Below are 18,935 nucleotides of genomic sequence, written 5' to 3'. Positions count from 1 at the left end.
TTGGGATAGTGACGGCTTCCAGCTGACAGGGAGGGCAGGAACTGCCCGACTGGCCCAGGGGGATGGAGGTGCGAGCCCCAGAAGGGTCTGACTCCTTCCTCCATGTGAGCTGCTGTCCAGCGTCCGGCATCACATCTGCACTTCCAAACGCCCATACCTGACCGTCAGCTTTGCTTATGTGCATGTGTACGTGGGTGCGTGTGTAGTGTGCAATTGTCTCTGTTCCCACACACACACACACGAAAAGAACAAGGGCGGACTTCTCCAACCAGTTTTTGTTTATCGTTAAACCACATAGTTTGAAAATGATTTAACTAAAGATGTGTCAAGAATGAAGCATCGATAAGGGTACCAGCACCCAGCTCCCTGAAGAGAAGATCCAGGGCCCATAAGGGGGGCTCTGCCGTGAGCAGTGGGCGGCCAATGACCCCCTGATAGTCCACTTGTGTCCCTCGCCTCAGCAGCCTGTGTGAGGCTCTGGGTGGTTCCCCTCATGACACGTGAGGAAAAAGGCCTGCAGGTGAAGTCATTTGCTCAAAATAAGCCAGTTGGTAAAAGGTAGAGCTGTAGCCCAGCCAGGTGTACACTGCCCTTAGGCCTATCAAGAAAGATGGAGAGTTAAGCAAGGTTGGGTTGCCAGTGGTGTCTCGGGGAGAGGGTAGGAAAAGAAAAGGCTATTGGTTCAGGCCGAATGGTTGCGGAAGTTTCTGGGAGAAGGTGGGAGTTGAACTTGGCCTGAGTGATTGGAGAGAGAGGCAGGGAAATCATGCTTTGTGGAAGAAGCATGTAAACAAGGTTATAGACCCAAAACACAGGTGAGTGTGAGGTAGCACTTGAGGAGTGGAATCCGGTGGATGGGCCAAGTGCAGCTCTGTGGAACCCTGGTTCATGGATTTCCTGCGAGCAGCACTACAGGTGAGAAGTCTGTGGGAAGTTTGACTCTAGCTTGTTTGCAGGTGTTTTAGTTTCCTTGGCTGTTCAAGCAAATACTATGCAACAGGTAAGGTTAAAAGTGGGAATTTATTCACTAATGGTCTTGAGGCTAAAAGAAAGTCAAAGCAAGGCATCATCAAGGCGATGCCTTCTTCCTGAAAACCAGCTGCTGTGATCCTTGGCTCCTCTGCCCCATGGCAAGGCACGTGGTGGTATCTGCTTGTCTCTCCCATTCTCTTCTGGGTTCTGTTGCATTTCAGTTTCCTGCTTCCTGTGCCTTTCTCTTTCTGAATTTCATTTTGCTTATAAAGGACTCTATTAAGAGGATTAAGACCCATCCTGATTGAGGTGGGCCACACCTTAATTGAAGCAAACTTATCAAAAGGTCCTATTTACAACAGGGTCATGCCCACAGAAAAAGATACACCTGCAAACATCTCAGTGGGTAATTTCTTTTCTGATTTTCCTTTAAACTCTTGGGATTTTTCTTCTTCATTTTGGGTGCTCAGAAATTTCTCTGCAGTGTGTGTCTATAGTTGGTAATGGTTTTTACTGTTCTTATTGTTGTTATTATTTTGTTTAGTATTCACTTTCAAAAGTATAACATACTTTGGTGTAAACATCTGAAGAATATGGCCTGAAGATTTTCACATTTGTCTACACCCATGTGACCACCTCCCAGATTCAGATGCATGTCGCTCACTTCCAGCTCCCTGTGGGCTCTCTAATGCACTTGATTAGTTTCGTGTTTTCTTTTTTTTAGGTTGATGTATTTCTTTATCTAAAAACTGCATAATATAGTAGCATATTGTCAAAAAGTGTTGTGCCATGAATATTACAAAAAATTGTATTCTCATAATCCTTGGGAGTCTAGGTAAAGATTTTACTTCATAAGATATTTCAAGTGTAGAATATGTACTGTAACTCATGATAAGCAGTCATTTGATTTATGCTTATTTTTACTTATATGAATTGTACAAAATACATCCTCATTGTGAAAATTCAAACAAAAGCACAAAGCCCAAGTCTTTTTGAAATTTCCCTTTCCCCTCCCCCTTTCTTCCTGGAGATATCTTATTTTGAGGGTTATTTGGGAGATGTAATGTTTCTATGCCTTTTTTTTTTTTAATTTTTTTTTTATTAACGGAAAGAAAAAAAAAGAAATTAACACAACATTTAGAAATCATACCATTCTACATATGCAATCAGTAATTCTTAACATCATCACATAGATGCATGATCATCGTTTCTTAGTACATTTGCATCAGTTTAGAAGAACTAGCAACACAACCGAAAAAGATATAGAATGTTAATATAGAGACAAAAATAAAAGTAATAATAGTAAAAAACCAAAACAAAACAAAAACCTATAGCTCAGATGCAGCTTCATTCAGTGTTTTAACATGATTACTTTACAATTAGGTATTATTGTGCTGTCCATTTTTGAGTTTTTGTATCTAGTCCTGTTGCACAGTCTGTATCCCTTCAACTCCAATTACCCATTATCTTACCCTGTTTCTAACTCCTGCTGGACTCTGTTACCAATGACATATTCCAAGTTTATTCTCGAATGTCGGTTCACATCATTGGGACCATACAGTATTTGTCTTTAAGTTTTTGGCTAGACTCACTCAGCATAATGTTCTCTAGGTCCATCCATGTTATTACATGCTTCATAAGTTTATCCTGCCTTAAAGCTGCATAATATTCCATCGTATGTATATACCACAGTTTGTTTAGCCACTCGTCTGTTGATGGACATTTTGGCAGTTTCCATCTCTTTGCAATTGTAAATAACGCTGCTATAAACATTGGTGTGCAAATGTCCGTTTGAGTTTTTGCCCTTAATTCCTTTGAGTAGATTCCCAGCAATGGTATTGCTGGGTCGTATGGCAATTCTATATTCAGCTTTTTGAGGAACCGCCAAACTGCCTTCCACAGTGGTTGCACCATTTGACATTCCCACCAACAGTGGATAAGTGTGCCTCTTTCTCCGCATCCTCTCCAGCACTTGTCATTTTCTGTTTTGTTGATAATGGCCATTCTGGTGGGTGTGAGATGATATCTCATTGTGGTTTTGATTTACATTTCTCTAATGGCCAGGGACATTGAGCATCTCTTCATGTGCCTTTTGGCCATTTGTATTTCCTCTTCTGTTCAAGTCTTTTTCCCATTTTGTAATTGGGTTGGCTGTCTTTTTGTTGTTGAGTTGAACAATCTCTTTATAAATTCTGGATACTAGACGTTTATCTGATATGTCATTTCCAAATATTGTCTCCCATTGTGTAGGCTGTCTTTCTACTTTCTTGATGAAGTTCTTTGATGCACAAAAGTGTTTAATTTTGAGGAGTTCCCATTTATTTATTTCCTTCTTCAGTGCTCTTGCTTTAGGTTTAAGGTCCATAAAACCGCCTCCAATTGTAAGATTCATAAGATATCTCCCTACATTTTCCTCTAACTGTTTTATGGTCTTAGACCTAATGTTTAGATCTTTGATCCATTTTGAGTTAACTTTTGTATAGGGTGTGAGATATGGGTCTTCTTTCATTCTTTTGCATATGGATATCCAGTTCTCTAGGCACCATTTATTGAAGAGACTGTTCTGTCCCAGGTGAGTTGGCTTGACTGCCTTATCAAAGATCAAATGTCCATAGATGAGAGGGTCTATATCTGAGCACTCTATTCGATTCCATTGGTCGATATATCTATCTTTATGCCAATACCATGCTGTTTTGACCACTGTGGCTTCATAATATGCCTTAAAGTCAGGCAGCGCGAGACCTCCAGCTTTGTTTTTTTTCCTCAAGATGTTTTTAGCAATTCGGGGCACCCTGCCCTTCCAGATAAATTTGCTTATTGGTTTTTCTATTTCTGAAAAATAAGTTGTTGGGATTTTGATTGGTATTGCATTGAATCTGCAAATCAATTTAAGTAGGATTGACATCTTAACTATATTTAGTCTTCCAATCCATGAACACGGTATGCCCTTCCATCTATTTAGGTCTTCTGTGATTTCTTTTAGCAGTTTTTTGTAGTTTTCTTTATATAGATTTTTTGTCTCTTTAGTTAAATTTATTCCTAGGTATTTTATTCTTTTAGTTGCAATTGTAAATGGGATTCGTTTCTTGATTTCCCCCTCAGCTTGTTCATTACTAGTGTATAGAAATGCTACAGATTTTTGAATGTTGATCTTGTAACCTGCTACTTTGCTGTACTCATTTATTAGCTCTAGTAGTTTTGTTGTGGATTTTTCCGGGTTTTCGACGTATAGTATCATATCATCTGCAAACAGTGATAGTTTTACTTCTTCCTTTCCAATTTTGATGCCTTGTATTTCTTTTTCTTGTCTAATTGCTCTGGCTAGAACCTCCAACACAATGTTGAATAATAGTGGTGATAGTGGAGTAGCAACGGAGGCTTCTAAACAACCCGCCCTCCCTGCCACATCCTCTGCGGTCCAGCCACCCTCAGCGGTTCCCGGCTCGCCTAGACTTTCCCACTCCTCTAGGCTGCTGTCTCCCCGTGGCAGAGTTGGGCCTAAATGACCACCATCAAAATGAAGTTATTAGTTATATGCGTTTTGCTTGTTCAAAAAGAGGCTTGAGACTCAAAACTGTAGATTCCTGCTTCCAAGACCTCAAGGAGAGCAGGTTGGTGGAGAAGACCTTCACCATCGACGAAGTCTCTGAAGTCCTGAGTGGGTTACAGGCTGTTGTTCACCGCGAGGTGGAGTCTGAACTTATCAACACCACCTACACCAATGTGTTACTTCTGCGGCAGCTTTTTTCACAAGCTGAGAAGTGGTACCTTAAGCTACAAACAGACATCTCTGAACTTGAAAACAGAGAACTGTTAGAACAAGTTGCAGAATTTGAAAAAGCAGAATTTACATCTTCAAACAAAAAGCCTATCATAGATATTGTAAAGCCAAAACTTGCTCCACTCAATGAAGGTGCAACAGCAGAACTCCTAAACAAGGAAATTTTAAGACTTCAAGAAGAGAATGAGAAATTGAAATCAAGGCTAAAGACCATGGAAATACTGGCTACAAATGCATTGGATGAGAAGTCAGAACTAGAAAGAGCACTGCACGATTTACAGCTCAATCAAGGAAATCAGAAGGATTTTATAAAGGCTGAAGACTTAAGTGACTTGGAAAATACAGTTGCTGCTTTAAAGAGTGAGTTTCAGAAGACACTTAATGACAAGACAGAAAACCAGAAGTCCCTGGAGCAGAATCTAGCGACAGCCAAGCATGACCTACTCAGGGTTTAGGAGCAGCTGAGATTGGGTGAAAAGGAATTAGAGAAGAAATTCCAACAAACAGCAGTTTATCGAAACATGAAAGAGATTCTTACCAAGAAGAATGACCAAATCAAGGACCTAAGGAAAAGACTGGCAAAATATGAACCTGAAGATTAAAAATTGAGAAAGTTTCATCTGGAAGCAGCCATAATGTGAAAGTTTAAGCCATTTTTCACCTCACGCATGTATTTTGAAGCATTTTGTTATATTCCCTCCCTTTATTTTTCTAATATTCAGACTTTTCTCTTCCTTCACCCCCCACCAAAGAACTCCTGTTTTCATTTCCTAATTGTGAAAAGAGAAAACCCACTGAATCTTGCTGATCATCTGAAATATCTCTCTGCTGAGTGCTTCAAAGTCTATCTTTGAATAAACTGAGGATACTTTACAGTAACAGAAAAAAAAATAGTGGTGATAGTGGACATCCTTGTCCTGTTCCTGATCTTAGGGGGAAAGTTTTCAATTTTTCCCCATTGAGGATAATATTAGCTGTGGGTTTTTCATATATTCCCTCTATCATTTTAAGGAAGTTCCCTTGTACTCCTATCTTTTGAAGTGTTTTCAACAGGAAAGGATGTTGAATATTGTCAAATGCCTTCTCTGCATCAATTGAGATGATCATGTGATTTTTCTGCTTTGATTTGTTGATATGGTGTATTACATTAATTGATTTTCTTATGTTGAACCATCCATGCATACCTGGGATGAATCCTACTTGGTCATGATGTATAATTCTTTTAATGTGTTGTTGGTACAATTTGCTAGAATTTTATTGAGGATTTTTGCATCTATATTCATTAGAGAGATTGGCCTGTAGTTTTCTTTTTTTGTAATATCTTTGCCTGGTTTTTGTGAGGGTGATGTTGGCTTCATAGAATGAATTAGGTAGTTTTCCCTCCACTTCGATTTTTTTGAAGAGTTTGAGGAGAGTTGGTACTAATTCTTTCTGGAATGTTTGATAGAATTCACATGTGAAGCCGTCTGGTCCTGGACTTTTCTTTTTAGGAAGCTTTTGAATGACTAATTCAATTTCTTTACTTGTGATTGGTTTGTTGAGCTCATCTATTTCTTCTTGAGTCAAAGTTGGTTGTTCATGTCTTTCCAGGAACCCGTCCATTTTATCTAAATTGTTGTATTTATTAGCGTGAAGTTGTTCATAATATCCTGTTATTACCTCCTTTATTTCTGTGAGGTCAGTAGTTATGTCTCCTCTTCCATTTCTGATCTTATTTATTTGCATCCTCTCTCTTCTTCTTTTTGTCAATCTTGCTAAGGGCCCATCAATCTTATTGATTTTCTCATAGAACCAACTTCTGGTCTTATTGATTTTCTCTATTGTTTTCATGTTTTCAATTTCATTTATTTCTGCTCTAATCTTTGTTATTTTTTTTCTTTTGCTTGCTTTGGGATTAGTTTGCTGTTCTTTCTCCAGTTCTTCCAAGTGGACAGTTAATTCCTGCATTTTTGCCTTTTCTTCTTTTCTTATATAGGCATTTAGGGCAATAAATTTCCCTCTTAGCACTGCCTTTGCTGCATCCCATAAGTTTTGATATGTTGTGTTTTCATTTTCATTCGCCTCGAGGTATTTGCTAATTTCTCTTGCAATTTCTTCTTTGACCCACTCGTTGTTTAAGAGTGTGTTGTTGAGCCTCCATGTATTTGTGAATTTTCTGGCACTCGGCCTATTATTGATTTCCAACTTCATTCCTTTATGATCCGAGAAAGTGTTATGTATGATTTCAATCTTTTTAAATTTGTTAAGACTTGCTTTGTGACCCAGCATATGGTCTATCTTTGAGAATGATCCATGAGCACTTGAGAAAAAGGTATATCCTGCTGTTGTGGGATGTAATGTCCTATAAATGTCTGTTAAGTCTAGCTCATTTATAGTAATATTCAGATTCTCTATTTCTTTATTGATCCTCTGTCTAGATGTTCTGTCCATTGATGAGAGTGGTGAATTGAAGTCTCCAACTATTATGGTATATGAGTCTATTTCCCTTTTCAGTGTTTGCAGTGTATTCCTCACGTATTTTGGGGCATTCTGGTTCGGTGCGTAAATATTTATGATTGTTATGTCTTCTTGTTTAATTGTTCCTTTTATTAGTATATAGTGTCCTTCTTTGTCTCTTTTAACTGTTTTACATTTGAAGTGTAATTTGTTGGATATTAGTATAGCCACTCCTGCTCTTTTCTGGTTGTTATTTGCATGAAATATCTTTTCCCAACCTTTCACTTTCAACCTATGTTTATCTTTGGGTCTAAGATGTGTTTCCTGTAGACAGCATATAGAAGGATCCTGTTTTTTAATCCATTCTGCCAATCTATGTCTTTTGATTGGGGAATTCAGTCCATTAACATTTAGTGTTATTACTGTTTGGATAATATTTTCCTCTACCATTTTGCCTTTTGTATTATATGTATCATATCTGACTTTCCTTCTTTCTACACTCTTCTCCATACCTCTCTCTTCTGTCTTTTCGGTTCTGACTCTAGTGCTCCCTTTAGTATTTCTTGCAGAGCTGGTCTCTTGGTCACAAATTCTCTCAGTGACTTTTTGTCTGAGAATGTTTTAATTTCTCCCTCATTTTTGAAGGACAATTTTGCTGGATATAGGAGTCTTGGTTGGCAGTTTTTCTCTTTTAGTAATTTAAATATATCATCCCACTGTCTTCTAGCTTCCATGGTTTCTGCTGAGAAATCTACACATAGTCTTATTGGGTTTCCCTTGTATATGATGGATTGTTTTTCTCTTGCTGCTTTCAAGATCCTCTCTTTCTCTTTGACCTCTGACATTCTAACTAGTAAGTGTCTTGGAGAACGCCTATTTGGGTCTAATCTCTTTGGGGTACGCTGCACTTTTTGGATCTGTAATTTTAGGTCTTTCATAAGAGTTGGGAAATTTTCAGTGATAATTTCTTCCATTAGTTTTTCTCCTTTTCCCTTCTCTTCTCCTTCTCGGACACCCACAACACGTATATTTGTGCGGTTCATATTGTCCTTGAGTTCCCTGATACCCTGTTCAAATTTTTCCATTCTTTTCCGGATAGTTTCTGTTTCTTTTTGGAATTCAGATGTTCCATCCTCCAAATCACTAATTCTATCTTCTCTCTCTTTGAATCTCTCATTGTAGGTATCCATTGTTTTTTCCATCTTTTCTACTTTATCCTTTACTTCCATAAGTTCTGTGATTTGTTTTTTCAGTTTTTCTATTTCTTGTTTTTGTTCAGCCCATGTCTTCTTCATGTCCTCCCTCAATTTATCGATTTCGTTTTTGAAGAGGTTTTCCATTTCTGTTCGTATATTCAGCATTAGTTGTCTCAGCTCCTGTATCTCATTTGAACTATTGGTTTGTTCCTTTGACTGGGCCATATTCTCAGTCTTCTGAGCGTGGACCGTTATCTTCTGCTGGCGTCTGGGCATTTAGTCAGATTTCCCTGGGTGTCGGACCCAACAGGTTGTAAGATTTTTCTGTGAGATCTCTGGGTTCTGTTTTTCTTATCCTGCCCAGTAGGTGGCACTCGTGGCACACGTTTGTCTCATGTGTTTGGAAGGGTTCCCCCCGGTCACCGTTCTCCGTGGCCTGGGGATTTCCGATCCAATTCTCTCAGTTGGTCCGGGGGACCGCACGTGGTGGGGTTGTCAGCCGCCGCGGCTTGAGGGGGGACCCTGTGACTCCTATTATTAATGCCCCTATTGGTGTTTGGTTGGACCCAGTCCCTGCCACTGTCGGAAATTCCCTCCTCTCCCTGGAGGGGCACCGGTCTCCGGCCGCCGCGGCCTGGGGAACTCACCACCGGACCAGGAAGCCGCCTGCGGGGGAGAGGCGCCGCTTGCTGGCCACCGCGGCTTGGGTAGCCCTCTGATCCGAGACTCATAGCCGGTCCAGGAAGCCGCCCACAAAAGAGGGGCGCCGGCTGCCGTGGCTTGGGAAACTTGCCTCTCCGAGACTCTCAGCCGGCCCGGGAAGGAGGGAGGGAGGTGCTCCGGCCGCCAGCTGCCGCTGCTCGGGGAATCGCGCGCCGCTCAGGGATCTCACCGCAGCAGAGTCTCGCAGTCAGTCTAGCCAGTCCAGACTGGGGTATGCTGTGTGTCCATTCCCTGCCGTGGCCCCGCGAGCTGTTCTGCACTGTTTCTGTTCACCTAGTAGTTGCTCTGGAGGAGGAACTAAGATGCACGGATCTTACTAAGCCGCCATCTTGGCCCCGCCTCCTCTATGCCCTTTTAAGTATTTTTTCATGGCATAAAAAAAAATATGTTGTCATGCTGATGTTTTGTTAGTGACCTGCTTCTTTTTTGTCTATTTACCTGTCAGTATTATGAAGACATAGGCTTCATTCTTTTTAATGCTGCATGGCATGGATATATTGTAGTTTATTTAACCATCTTATCTCTTTCCTGTCACGTTCACTGTCAGCTGGGAGGAGAAACCAAGCTGCACTTTCCACATTGAATTTGGAGCTCTCCTCTGCTAAATTTCCAAGTTCATGCCTTTGAAAATCTGCCTTCCAGCCAAAGCCACTGGTCAGTTTTACCAGATTCTCTGCTGTTTTAAAACAAGGATTGCCTTCTTGACAGCTGGCGGTAACACACATGCCTCCTTTCTGTCTAAGGCCTCATTAACGGTATCTTCAGAGTCCACATTTCTACCAACAGTCTCTTCAGACCTTCTAGGCTTTCTCTATCAAGCGCTTCTGTTCTAGTTTGCTAGCTGCTGGAATGCAATGTAGCAGAAACAGAATGGCTTTTCAAAGGGGAATTGAATAAGTTGCTAGTTCACAGTTCTAAGGCCAAGAAAATGTTCCAGTTAAAACAAGTCAATAGACGTGTTCAATCTGAGGCATCCAGGGAAAGATACCTTGGTTCAAGGAGGCTGATATAGTTCAGGATTTCTCTGTCAAGTAGGAAGGCACGCGGTGAACAGAGGCAAGGTTTCTCTCTCATCTGGAAAGGCACATGGCCAACACAGCGTTATCTTTGAGCTTTGCCTCCTGGCCTCCTGTTTGATGAGGCTCCCTGGGAGGCGTTTTCCTTCTTCATCTCCAAAGGTCGCTGGCTGGTGGACTCTCTGATTCTCCTAGCTATGTCATTCTCTGCTCTCTCAGAATCTCATGGCTTTCTCTCTTGTCATTCTCTAGGTTTTCCCAAAGTGCTTCTTCTTTGAAAGGATTCCACTAACCCAATCAAGACCCACCTGGAGTGGGTGGAAACACGTCTCCACCTAGCAAGTTTAATACCCGCACTGATTGAGTCACGTCTCCATGGAGGTAAGCTCATTAGAGTTTCCAACATACAGTGCTGAATAAGGATTAGAAGAAAGCATTGCTCCCACAAGGTTGAGTAGGATTAAAACATGGCTCTTCTAGGGGACAGAAACCTTTCCAAACCAGGACATTCCACCCTCTGGACCCTAAAAACGGCATGTTTCTCCATATACAAAATACATTCATTCCATAACACTATCAGAGATCCTTAAGCCATTTCAGTTAGAATACAAATACAATGCGAGGTTAACACCAGTACAGAGTCTCAAAGTCAGCTATAGGCATGGACGGTCCTAAGGCAAAATTTTCCCCTGGGTCTGGACGTGTAAAACGGGTGTGGACCGGTAAAACTCAAACAAGTTATTTGCTGCCAGCATACAAAGGAGGACTAGTCGTAGGAGACATATGCCCATTTCCATAGGGAGAAAGAAGCTCAGGGGTCACAGGACCTAAGCAATTTCAACAACCCACAGGGTAGAGTCCATTAGATGTCAGAGTCTGAGCGTCATTGATCTTTGGGGCTTTAGAAAGTGGCACTCTCACCCTTTCCAAGGGCCTACACAGTGGCCTACCTCTCTCTGAACACAACATTGGGGGACAGTGGAGAGACCACTTTTTTCTCAGCACCACCCTCTCCAAGGACCGGGGCCCGTGTGTGGGTTGTCGGCCCTCTCTAGGGTACATGCTCAATCCCCCAATGTGGTGGCAGCCAGACTCTCCCTAAACCCCAGGGCGTGTGCTCCACCTTCCCCAAGGCCTGAGGTGGCATGCCTCTTCCACTGCAGTGAGGTGGAAGGCCCATCCTCTGCCTTTGGGGCAAATTTACCCTCTCCACCTGCTTGGGTGGGCCTGTTCTCCTGGCCTGAGGATCTTTTTTTTAATTAATAAAACCAGCCAACCTACAGTATCATTTTTTTCATCATGTAGTTGTATATTCAACATGATCATTTCTTAGAACATTTACATCAATTCAGAAAACGAAATAGAAAGAAAACAGAAAAAATAATTCATACGTACCATACCCCCCACCCTTCCCATTCATTGATCACTAGCATTTCCATCTCCTCAGTTTATTTTGACATTTGTTCCTCCTATTATGTATTTAGTTTTAATCCATATGTTTTACTCATCTGTCCATAAGGTAGATGAAAGAAGCATCAGACACAAGGTTTTCACGATCGCGCAGTCACGTTGTGAAAGCTGTATCATTATACAGTCATGTTCAGGCAACATGGCTACTGGAACACAGCTCTGCATTTTTAGGCAGTTCCCTCCAGCCTCTCTGTTCAAGGTGATCAGTTTCGTGTTTTCTTGAACTTCATATAAATGAAGCCATACAGTGTGTACACTGTTGTGAACTTCTTTGTTTTTTTACTTTTCTTTGTTTTTATTATTAGATTCATTGAGGTATAATTTATTTAGAGCAAGGTGCATCTTTTTTTTACATGTACTGTTTGCTATGTATTGGCAAATGTCTACAATTGTGCAAACACCAACACAAGCATAATATAGAATATTTCCATCATCCCAACAAGTTCTCAATGCTTCTTTTAGGTCAACTCCTTTACTTCTTTCTCCCACCTTCTGGCAATCACTGAACTGATTTCTGTTTCTATAGTTTTGCCTTTTCGAGGATGCCAGGTAATTGGAATAATACAGTCTTTTGTGTCTGGCTTCTTGCATTTAGCTTAATGTTTGGGGGATTAATTTTTTGTTGTTGCAGGTATAAGCAGTTTGTTTTTTTCTGTTAATGAATAATACTCATCAGGGACATTTAGGTTGTTTCCATTTTCTGGCAGTTATAAACACAGTTGATATACATTTTTTCATGTACAGATCTTTCTGTGGACATACGTTTTTATTTCTCTTGAATAAATACTTAAAACTGGAATTTTGGAGTTGCATGGTAAATACACATTTAATGTCACAAGAAATTGCCAAAATTTTCCAAATGCCCTTTTGCATTCCCATGAGCAATTTATGAGTTCCATTTACTCCATATCCTCACCAGCACTTGACAGTGTTGGAGTTTTTTTGTTTGGCAGGTTTTTTTCCCCAGATTTTAGCCATGTTACGAGGTATGTAATGATATTTTAGGATTTTAATTTACATTTCCCTAATGATAAATGATGGCGAGTGATCTTTTTAGGTGCTAATTTGCCATTCTTATTTCAATTTTGTTAAGGTAACTGATCAAACATATTAGACTTATTTTTTCTGAATTGTGTTATTTTTCTCATTACATTTGAGTTATAAGAGTTTTAAAATATACATATTTGGGTATAAGTTGCTGTGTACTTTTTAAAAATATATATTTTTATTGACAAATCTTCACACGTACACAGTCCATACATGGTATTCCAGTTTGCTAGCTGCCAGAATGCAATATGCCAGAAATGGAATGGCTTTTAGAAAGGGGAATTTACTAAGTTGCTAGTTTGCAGTTCTAAAGCTGTGAAAATATCCCAATTAAGCAAGGATATAGACATGTCCAAGTTAAGGTACCAATAAGAGGTTACCTTCACTCAAGAAAGGCCAATGAAGGTCAGGGTTTCTCTCTCAACTGGAAAGGCACACGGGGAACATGGCAACATCTGCTGGCTTTCTTTCCAGGCTTCTTGTTTCATGAAGCTCCCCCAGGAGTGTTTTCCTTCTTCATCTCCAAAGATCTCTGGCTGTGTAGGCTCTAGGCCTCGTGGCCCTGCCGTGGCTCTCTCAAGGCTCTGTCGCGGCTCTCTCCTTTCTTGGGTCTCTCATCATTTGAAACTTTCTCCAAAATGCTTCCTCTTTTAAAGGATTCTCACCTGGAATGGATGGAGTCACATTTCCCTCTAATTAATACCCACAATTGGGTGATTAACATCTCTGTGGAGATAATCTAATCCAGTTTCCAACCTATACTACTGAATAGAGACTAAAAGAAACAATTGCTCTCACAAAATTGGCATGTTAATATATATATATATTTTGCATGGGCAGGCACCGAAAATCGAACCTGGGTCTCCGGCATGGCAGGCAAGAACTTTGCCTGCTGAGCCACTGTGGCTCACTCTCCCACAAGATTGGATCAGGATTAAAACATGGCTTTTCTAGGGTACATAATCTTTTCAAATGAACACACATGGTATATAATTAATGGCTCACAATATCATCACACAGTTGTGTATTCATCACCATGATCATTTTTAGAACATTTTGCATCGCTCTAGAACAAGAAATAAAAGGAAAAAAGAAAAAACTCATACATAACATACCTCTTACCCCCTCTCATTGACTACTAGTATTTCCATCTACCCAATATATATTAACCTTCGTTCCCCCTATTATTTGCTTTTTTTGTTGTTGTTGTTTATTTTGTTATCCAATTTTTTTTACTCATCTATCCGTACCCTAGATAAAGGGAGTATCAGACACAAGATTTTCACAATCACGTAGTCACACTGTAAACATTAGATCTTCACACAATCATCTTCAAAAAACAAGGATACTGGAGCATAGCTCTACAGTTTCGTGTATTTTCCTGTAGCCACTCAGATACACCATAAACTGAAAGGGGATATCTATATACTGCATAAGAATAACCTCCAGAATAACCTCTCGACTCTGAAATCTCTCAGCCACTGACACTTTATTTTTTTCTCATTTCTTTCTTTCCCCTTTGATCAAGATGATTTTCTCAATGCCTTGTTTCTGGGTCCCAGCTCCTTTTGGGAGCAAAAACGTTTTTTAATTTGTACATTTAATCACCATCATTGTACACTCTAGGCATTCCTAGATTATACTGTCTCAATCTTTATCGCCTATCTTTCCTTCTGGTTTCATATATGCCCCCAGCCTTTCTCCCTCTATCATACTCATATTCAGTTTCATTCAGTGTACCTATATAATTGTCTATAATCAGATAGTATTGTGCTATCCATTTGTGAATTTTTACATTCAGTCCTGTTGCACAATCTGTATTCCTTCAGCACCAAGTACCCAATCTCTAACCTATTTCTATCTCCTGATAACCTGTGTTCTTAACTTCAGTTCTCCAAGTTCACTCACTAATATTAGTTTATGTTAGTGAGACCATACAGTATTTGTCTTTTTGTTTTTGGGTAATTTCCCTCAGCATAATGTCCTCGAGGTTCATCGTCGTTGTTACATACTTAATGACTTTATTCATTTTTACAGTTGCGTAATATTCCATTGGATGTATCTACCACAGCTTGTTTAGCCACTCATGTATTGATGGACATTTGAGATATTTCCATCTCTTGGTGATTGTAAATAATGCTGCTATAAACATTGGTGTGCAAATGTCTGTTTGTACATTTGAGATATTTCCATCTCTTGGCGATTGTAAATAATGCTGCTATAAACATTGGTGTGCAAATGTCTGTTTGTGTCCTTACTAATGGGATTGCTAGATCATATGGCAATTCTATACTTAGCTTCCTGAGCAACTACCAAACTGTCTTCCAGAGCTGTTGTACCATCTTACATTCTCACCAACAGTGGATAAATATGCCTTTCTCTCCACATCCTCTCCACACTTGTCATTTTCTGTTTTTCTGATAATGGCCATGTTAGTAGGTGTGAAATGATATCTCATTGTGGTTTTGATTTGCATTTCCCTAACAGCCAAAGAAGTGGGACATCTTTTCATGTGCCACTTAGCCATTGTATTTCCTCTTCTGAGAAGTATCTGTTCATGTCTTTTGCCCATTTTTTAATTGGGTTGTCTTTCTGTTGTTGAGTTGAAGAATCTCTTTATATATTCTGGATACTAAACCCTTAGCTGATATGTGGTTTCCAAATATTGTTTCCCATTGCTTAGGCTGCCTGTCTACTTTCTTGGCAAAGTTCTTTGATGTGCAAAGGTGTTTAATTTTGAGGAGTTCCCATTTATCTATTTCTGACAGATCATTATTAACTAGAGTCCATACTTTATTCATATTTCTTTGTTTTACCCCAGTGTCCTTTTCCTCTCCCAGGGTCCCATCTAGGATCCTACATGATTAGCTGTCATGTCTCCTTAGTTTCTCTGGGCTGTGACAGTTTCTTTGACTTTCCTTGTTTTTGATGACTGTGACAGTTTCAAGGTATTTTGTAGAATGTCCCCCATTGGGAATTTGTCTGATGTTTTTCTCATGATTAAACTGGAGTTGTGTGTTTTAGAGAGGAAGACTCCGAGGCAAAGCGCCCTTCTCAACCATACTGCCAAGGGTGCTTATGTCAACATGACTGATCACTGTTGGCATTGCTATTGATCACTGGCTGAGGTGGTGGTGGTCAGGTGACCCTGCAGAGTTACTCTCTGCCCCCCTTTCCATGCTGGGCTCTTTGGAGGGAGGTCACCACATGCAGCCCACATTTAAGGAGGGGAGACTTATGTTCTACTTCTGCGAGGACAGGGTATCTACCTACATTATTTAGAATTCTTCTGCATGGGAACTTTGTCTTTTCACCCCCAATAGTTATCCATTTGATCATTTATTTTTTGTATCAGTGTGGACTCATGGGTATTTATTTTATCCTTTAGGCTATAATCCAGTGCTACTTTATTTTGTTGTGTAAATATTTATTTTTTAGCTCTTTCAGTTGGCCCCTGTGCATGTTTGACCTGTTGTTGTGTTGTGTGTGTGTATGTGTAGTTAGCACATCCTTACTTTCAGGCACTACAAGAATCCCTTGGCTTATCTTATATATTTCCTGCTCCAGTTGTGAAATCAGCCATTTATCCAAGAAGTCCTGGCTCCTTATGCTGGAGAATGGCGTTAGGAGCCAAGACCTACCTGGGATGCTGTTGATTCTAGACTCTCTCAACTGACAGAACAAGGAGATGTATGTCTGTATACACACATCTATAAGAATTTCTATATGTAACCACCTGTATCTGTATTAAATTAAAATTGAGTTTATATTGACATTTCCAACTCTAATCCATTACCCCTGGATCATTCTAGCCTCCTCCCCTTGCTTATCTATCTGTTTTCTCCCACTCCAGTAGTGAGAAGCCTGGCTCCATTACTTGCCACTCATTTACTTAATTGTTCCATTCCAGAATACATGTATAGTGGCTTGATAGTTGATAACCCATTTCCCCAGTGGGAAACAACTTTATTTAACTAGAGTACATGCTTATATGCAGTTCTTTTTGCCTTTAGTCTTACAAACTCCACACATTTCCAGGTTACTTAGGTGAGCACCTTATTCCTCTCCCCCTTCAGTCAGGTTGTTTCAGTCATTCGTAATACATTTAGAATCTTCTGTCACATCCTGCATTCTATTCTGGGATCCCCTGGCCTCCTAAGTGATTTTTTAAAAAATTCTGCATATGTTAAGTTTCACTCTTTGTGTTGTATAGTTATGTGTGCTTTGAGAAATGATAATGCCTTGTATTCATCACATCATACAGAATAATTTCCTTCCCCCCCCAAAAAAATGCCTCATGCTTCATCTCTTTAATCCTACCCCCCCTAGCACCTTGACAACCACTGTTCAGTTTACAGTCTATATAATTTTGCCTTTTCTAGAATAACTAGAATCGTACAGTTTATGGATTTTCAAACTGGATATTTTCACTTAGTAATATGCATTTAAGAGTCATTCATGTCTTTTCATGGCATGATAGTTCATTTCCTCTCATCACCAAATCACACTCCATTGTACAGATGGGCCAAGTTTATTTGTTCATCTATTGAAGGACATCTTGGTTGTAAAGCTGTTTCTCCAGAGAAACAGAACCAACAGGATATGCAAGCACATAAAAACACAAATATTAAAAGATTTATTGTGGAAATTGACTCACATCACCATAGGGATTGGCAAATCTACCTTCCAGAGGGATATGGCAAGTTGGGAGCTTGATGAAGGTGTTGCAAATTCCCCTGGAAAAACTGGCTGGCTGAAGTCGAGTAGACTGATGGATGATAAGGCTCCTCTGATAGCTGAAGGCTTCTTCCTTGTTGATTATAGATGCAATCAGCCATGATACAACTGACTAATGACTTAAATCCATACAAAATACCCTCATGATAACAATCAGGGCAGTGCTTACTTGACTCCAACAACTGGAGACTATAATCTAGGTACTTCAATACATGAAATTAATTTACACAAGCTATAAACATTCATATGCAGGTTTTAGTGTTGACATAGTTTTCAAATCTGTTGGGTAAATTCTTAGGAGTACAGCTGCAGGATTGTATAGCAAGACTATGTTTAATTTTGTTAGAAACTGTCAAACAGTCTTCCAAAGTGGCTGTATCATTCTGCATTTCTACCAACTATGAATGTCCTGTTCCTTCCCATCCTGGTGGCAGCAGGAGGGTGTGGTCAGTGTTTTGGATTTTAGTCATTCTAATGGGTGTAGCCAGGTATTTGGATTTTTAATTTGCATTCCCTAATGACAAATGAAGTTTCGCATCTTTCTATGTTTATTTGGCATCTGCATATCTTCTTCTGTGAGGTTTCCAGATCTTTTGCATTTTAGTTGTTTTGTTTTGTTTTGTTTTGTTCTTATTGGTGAGCTTTTAAAATTCTCTCAATGTTTTGGTTACAAGACCTTTATCAGATAAGTGCTTTGAAAATGTTTTCTCCCAGTCCATGGCTTGTAATTTCATGATCTCAACAGAGTCTTCATTCAGGTTCTTCTTAATTGTAATAGAGTCCAATTTATCAGTTTTTTTCTTTCATAGAGTAGGCTTTGGATATTGTATTTAAAATCTCATAACCAAACCCAAGTTCATGTAGCTCTTTCTCCTATGTTTTCTGCAAGAAGTTCTATAGCTTTGCATTTTACATTTAGGTCTATGATCTATTTTTTGTGGTTAATTTTTGTGTAAGGTATAAGATTGTGTCTATGGTTATTACTTTTATTTTTTGTTTTTGTACATGGATGTCAAGCTGTTCCAGCATTATTTGTTGAAAATAAAAAGCTCTACCTTTTTCTCAATTGAATTGTCTTTGTGCCTTTATTAAGGATCAGTTGACGATATTTGTATGAGTCTCTTTCTGGGCTTTCTATTCTGTTCCATTTATTTATATGTCTATTCTTTCACTAATATCTGTCTTGATTATAGTAAGTGAAATTGGATGGTGTGAGTCTTCCAACTTTTTTCTTCAGTTTTGTGTTGGCTATTCTAGGTCTTTTGGCTTTCCATATAAATTTTAGAATCAGGTTGTCAATACTACGAAATGTAGATATTCTGGGATTGTGGTTGAGGTTGAATTGAATCTGTAGTTCAAGTTGGGTACATACATACTTATTTTAAATAGTATTAGGTTCTAAGAGATCTATCCATGTGGTTGGGTATATAAGTAATTCATTTTGTATTGCTCCATAGTATTCCAGTGTGGGGATCTAGGACCTGGGATTCCCTTCCATACTGAGAGCAGGTCATTTCATGTAGCCGCCTACGTGACTGGGATGGACATTAAAGGTCA

General features: G+C 39.6%; 1 long non-coding RNA gene and 1 pseudogene across 3 annotated transcripts in view; both read left to right on the top strand.

The window, feature by feature from the left end:
* The window catches only part of LOC143652204 (uncharacterized), a 49,691-nt gene that overhangs the window by 6,067 nt on the left and 24,689 nt on the right, over positions 1 to 18,935 (top strand). For 2 of the 3 annotated variants that reach the window (XR_013160485.1, XR_013160484.1), the window contains one exon: positions 10,377 to 10,505. This is a non-coding gene — a long non-coding RNA (uncharacterized LOC143652204). Of the gene's footprint in view, positions 1 to 9,988; positions 10,506 to 18,935 lie in introns of those variants that run through there. The other variant, XR_013160483.1, reaches the window with a different exon arrangement.
* On the top strand, positions 4,215 to 5,628 carry LOC143652203 (leucine zipper transcription factor-like protein 1 pseudogene; annotated as a pseudogene).

The sequence above is a fragment of the Tamandua tetradactyla genome, chromosome 12, assembly GCF_023851605.1.
Source record: "Tamandua tetradactyla isolate mTamTet1 chromosome 12, mTamTet1.pri, whole genome shotgun sequence".
NCBI lineage: Eukaryota > Metazoa > Chordata > Mammalia > Pilosa > Myrmecophagidae > Tamandua > Tamandua tetradactyla.
Note: the sequence above shows the minus strand (reverse complement) of the source record. Positions and strands in the feature narration are given on the sequence as shown.